This window comes from Vespula pensylvanica, chromosome 8 (assembly GCF_014466175.1).
Source record: "Vespula pensylvanica isolate Volc-1 chromosome 8, ASM1446617v1, whole genome shotgun sequence".
Taxonomy (NCBI): Eukaryota; Metazoa; Arthropoda; class Insecta; order Hymenoptera; family Vespidae; genus Vespula; species Vespula pensylvanica.
Genome location: NC_057692.1, coordinates 5,007,880 through 5,013,660, shown reverse-complemented (window position 1 = coordinate 5,013,660; position 5,781 = coordinate 5,007,880). Strand labels below are relative to the sequence as shown.

General features: G+C 28.9%; 1 protein-coding gene across 11 annotated transcripts in view; it reads right to left on the bottom strand.

Moving 5' to 3' along the window:
• Positions 1 to 565: 565 nt before the first annotated feature.
• The window catches only part of LOC122631053, a 149,036-nt gene continuing 143,820 nt past the window's right edge, over positions 566 to 5,781 (bottom strand). For all 11 annotated transcript variants that reach the window (XM_043816257.1, XM_043816258.1, XM_043816248.1 and 8 more), the window contains one exon: positions 566 to 756. The gene's annotated coding sequence lies outside the window, so the exon portion shown is untranslated. The remainder of the gene's footprint in view (positions 757 to 5,781) is intronic.

Here is a 5,781-nt window from a genome sequence, read left to right as displayed (position 1 = left end):
TCTTTTCTTTATCGTTAAAAAAAAAAAAAAAAAAAAAAAAAAAAAAAAAAATCTCAAAGTGAAAAACTATTCGTTCAATCCTTTAAAAACAACAACTTCTTGTTATCGTTTAAATACGATGCTCGAAGTGTGACAATTTCTTTTCTCCTTTTTTTTTTCTTTCTTTTTGTATTTTTTTTAATGAAAAATATCATTCGTTCGTAAGACGATTATTTCGTTTTTGTTAATACACATACATATGTATGTATATATCTTTTTTCCTTTTAATTAATTTTCATATTTTTTTTTTTTTTTTAAAATAAACTTTTCATTTTATTTCAAACTATCTGAAACTTTTCCTATTATCAAACATTCTCTGTCTCTGTTTCTTCTATTTCTATATCTTTATTTCTCTCCTTTTATAAGAGGTCGTATTACGTACGTTAAAAGATCGAATAGAAACGATGAGTTTAGATGGCCGACTTTCACGGGCATAAGTTAATTAATACAAAATGTTATCTCTCACAATCAGTTGTCTTTTTCTTTTCTTTCTTTCGTTTTTTCTCTCTCTCTCTCTTTTTCTCTCTCTCTCTCTCTCTCTCTCTTTTCCTCTTATTGATTCCTCTTCTTTTTATTTTTTCTCTCTTTATCTCTGTTGCTCTCAATCTCTCTCTTTTTCTCTCTCTGGCTATGAATTTTGATTAGTCGGAGACTAAAGAAGAATTCAATCTTCTATTGGTCCGCTCTCTTGCCTTCTTCAGCCCTTCGTCTGTCGATCTGAAAATGAATAAAAGTAGAAAATCAGAAATCAAATGTTATGTTAAATAGAAACTTTATAAGAAACACTTTGCATTTACTTTCTTACACAATATATATATATATATATATATATATATATATATATAATTTCTTATTTATTATTTATTACATATATTATATTTATACAAAAATATATTATTTCATATATAAAATAAAAAGTAATAATAAAAATAATAAAAATAAAATTATATAAATATATCGTACAAATAACAACATATTTATACATATAATTACAATATATAATATACATGTATTATAATATATAATAATAATAATAATAATAATAATAATAATAATAAAGGGTTATAGATTATTCCAATATTTTTTGATCTTTTTCGTTTCGTTCTTTTTCTTTCGGTTTTGTTTTTTTCTTTTTTTGTTTTTTTCGTAAATCAAGGATAAACATCTTTTCGATTCTCTGTGTAATATCTTCTGAGAGGGTGGACGATATCACATGGAAGGACTACGATCTAGGATTTCTCTCTTCGGATATAATGTAAGCCCCTTGAAGAGTACCAATAATTTGACGTAATTTAATAAACACGAGGGCTGCCTTCGCGTACGCGCACAGCTCGTGCGACTGTTATTACTGACAGTTTGATCGGTATCTCGAGAGTGCATAATAACGATGCACTCTAGCGAATCGCTTATAGTGGTGACCGATCATCGGTCATGCAAATTGGCAGCCCAAGAAGGGATGCCTTATTCGTCTTTACACACACACACACACACACACACACACACACACTTTACACACACACACACACACACACACACACACACACACCGTAACACATTTGTTTGATTTCTAATCTGTACGACAATAATTTCATTGAATTTTTTATTATGATTTTTATTATTTCTTATTTATTTTTTTTTCTTATGACAAAATTTCGTAGTCATTTTAATGTGTCAATTGGTTTATTAACCTTAATGAAATTCAATGTAATCGAATCGTATAAAATATGTTTAAATATATATTGCGAATAAAATAAATGCAAGGCGGTATAAACAAGTGCATTCGATAAGTAATATTTTATAAGCAAATGTAATAAAATTTTCAAATGATTAGTTGGCACGTCTTCGAAGTTAATTGGTTAATCATTTATAAATGATGAATGGGCAGTAAGAGGGAGTACTTCAATTATTTGGGAATAAAAAAAATCGATGGATGCTTATATAAAGGGTGTACCGTTAACGTGGTGTCCAACTTTTGGCTCGTGTATATTTGTGAGCTATATATGTTTGTTAAATGAAACGTTTGTAATATAATAATGCATTACATAAAAGATGTACAATGAAAATTGCCTTTTAAAATATATAATAATGTATATAAACGATGTAATAAACTTTCCTCTAAGATTTATAATATTATTTTCCTTTTATAGAAGCATGCATTCGCATAAGATTTCTTGGTTTATTCATAAGATACGTGTTTTTATATTTCTCTTTTTCTTTTCTTTTTTTTTTTCAATTTTTAAGATTAATAAAGTATATTCCAAAATTTAATAAACTTGGTTAATTCTATAACGAAGAAAATTACATAATATAAAAGTTATATAGTATAATTATAATCTATCCTAGAAAGATTTAGTATGGTTTTTGTTGGGACCATAAAACAAAGTAAAATGAAAAAAAAATTCATACATATATAATTACATACGTGTACGACTTGGACGACGTTATAGAGGGCTAACGGAACACCCTATATATAATAATAATTGAGTAGTATGCAAAACGATGTTGCAAAACGAACAAAAGCTACCACCCACCAAGTACTCTCTCTGTCTCTCTTCTTTTCTCGTTTCATAGTCCGAGTAAAATTCATTTGATGTACCGGGGTATTTAAAGCACCGCTTTAAATCAATGGGACTTAATAATCAGTTCGAAGGCTCGTAATTCTTTAGCGCTCAGGAACGAGAGGTTGTAGGGTAACGGATATCGCAATGGACCGTGGAAGAAACGTAGAGGCGTGCCGTGTCTTCGGCCATGTTTGTTGAAAAAAAATCATCAAAAATGTTGGATAAATTATCGTTCTCAAATTTTCTCAATTAAAATTTATCCACGACTTAATAATATTAATAATATTAATAATAATAATAATAATAATAATAATAATAATAATAATAATAATAATAAATTAATTGATTAGATAATTAATTATAGGTGCTATTTTCTTTTTTCAAAGAGAATGTTTTTGATATAGGAATTTCTATGAGATGCATGATCGAATAACAGTATCTATGGTAGAACCGAGACGATCTTATAACGATAAATACACGACGTTAGTTCACTAACGTAAAACAAGGCGACTCTTCGCACAGGTATCACCATCCGTCGAAACAATAACCCTTTTATGGTCTCCTGCCATGCGTGTTCGCACAATGGCAGGGAGCAGCGAGCGGGTATACACAGAGAATCGGCCAGTGACGTAGAAACATGTTCGAGTTGTGTCGCGAAAGAGAAATCTTTCATTTTCAAATTGTTATTATTATATTATATATATATAAAACATCGTTTTATTGAGGGGGACGGATCATTTGACAAATTACTTCCTCTTTAAAATTGTACGAAGGATCGTTATCGGCAATAAATAAAATGGAAGAATTTCGATATTCTTTTTGCATATTAAAAATGGAAATAAGTACGTACGTAGGGGTTTGATTTCTTTTTTTAAATAAGTATCACAAATTGTATATAAATATATATAATAAAATTACTCAATAATAATATATATATATATGTATGTAATGTATGTATATTGAAAAGCGATCTTATATATATGTATGTGCATTAGTTCGATATATGAATAGTAATGTATTATTATGAATTACTTAAAAAAAAAAAAAAATAAAAAAAGAAAAAAAAAGGAAAAATGTAAGAAGCTATTAAAACAAAAAAAAAAAGAAAGAAAGAAAGAAAGAAAGAAAGAAAGTCAAGTATCTTTGTCTTTCCTTTTAATATATGAAATTCTATTAGGACATCCTTTTGTAAATTTTATCGGATAATATTATTACAAAACTTTACGAAACGATAGGACGATGTTATATTTGAAAAAGAAAAGTATTTAAAATAAATGGGAGGAAATAGAACGTTTTTATGGAGTAAGTATAATTTCTGTTTTTCTCACGTAAAAAGGGGAAGGCAGACAGAGAGATAGACAGACGGAGAGAGAAAAAGAGACAGAGAGAAAAAGAGAAAAAGAGAGAGAGAGAGAGAGAGAGAGAGAGAGAGAGAGACAGAGAGAGAAAGAAAGAGAGAAAGAGAGAAAGAGAGAGAGGTTTTAACACACAAAGGTTACGCCAGTGCGAGGGTTTACCGAGGGGGAAAAGATAGGCCGACGAGGAGGAACAAAGCGACCCACGCTACGGATATCGTCGTAGTAATATCCACATGACTAACCTAAGGGCGCCATAGCACAGAGTACTGGGACAAAGCGATTCTGAATTTATATATATATATATATATATATATATATATAAATATATATATATATAGTGGAGACCATTATTAGCATAGAAGCGAATCTTGCTTGGTTTAGCGAAGTATCCTTTTTTATCTGATTTATCTGACGCAATTCTAATTTTCAACAGAAAGTACGATAATAAATTGTACATAAAAGAACATGCTGTTTTATGAAAAAAAATATATTCCCATTGAAAAAAAAATTTTATGTGGGACAAAGGTATATTATATATTTTTTATGACACGTAACAATTTTCTAGTAAGTTATGTATAGGTATATTTATAGTAATGGAATTATTGTTAAATTTGATATGAAAAAGTATCTGTTGTTGTCTTCTTCTTCTTTTTTTTTTTTTAATGGGATAAGCTATAAAAATATATTTTTTGTTATTAATTTTGTTAATCAATGGCCGTCAATGTCTCTAAGTATGTATATATATATATATATATATAAACATATGTAGAAGTATTTATAACCATATATAGGGCGAGTCGGTATATTCTTGTTGCGTGCACGCATATGTAATAATGATAATAACAAAATAGTTCCGTGCAATTTGTCCTACATGCGATATTAAATTCGATCAATTCGACATTTTCATAGAAAATGTTAATTCATTGAGATATTATACGATTAAAGGATAAAAGTAGGAAAGAAGATATATTTTCTTTATCTCGATCGAATTCGTATTAATCGATGTTAAAATATCACTTTATAGAGAAAAAAATGAAAAAAAAAAAAAAAAAAAAAAAGAGAAACAAATTGAATTTTGTTAATTTGATACATTGATAAGAAAAAGACAGAAAAGATTGATTGAACGTTTAAATAAATTAATCTGTATGACCTATTATTATATTTTTTTGGTATGGCATATACGTCGTATCAGATTTATTATCAAAAAGATCAAAGACCGGGCAACTCAGTCGACCTTCTCCCTTGGCCGGCTTTGCTTCGGCAAATTCTGGAAAGGCAGACACCGAAGAAGAGGTCGGTGGCCCCTAACCAACCGCTCTGTCTGGACACGCTCGTGGAACACGCAGGTGCGTCTACTTGCGTGGAACGCATACGAATAAGTTATTTCTATGCGCGTACCTACCAAGAGCCGACGAGGCCGCCATTGGACAAATAAACAAATTAATTCCTAACTAAGAGTAGTAATTATCTATTACTTCTTAGGATATTTGCACGATTAATCAGCACTTACGCGTAGCTACATACTTCATTTTCTCTTTTTTTTTTTTTTTTTCTTTCTTTCTTTCTTTCTTTCTTTCTTTTTTCTTTTTTTTACGAATATTTAAACAAAGACAAAGAATGTCATTGTAAATTAATTTTCCTCGTACTCGCTCTTTAGTGATTATTTTTTTTTTTGTTTTCGATTTAAAATCGATCTCATTTTTGTTATTACTATTGTTATATCTATCGCGAGATAGAATTTTCGAGTAGGGAGAAGAAAAAAATTGTGTGATAATGTTTAGAATATAAAGCATACTTTCTTTTTTTTTTTTTTTTTTTTTTTT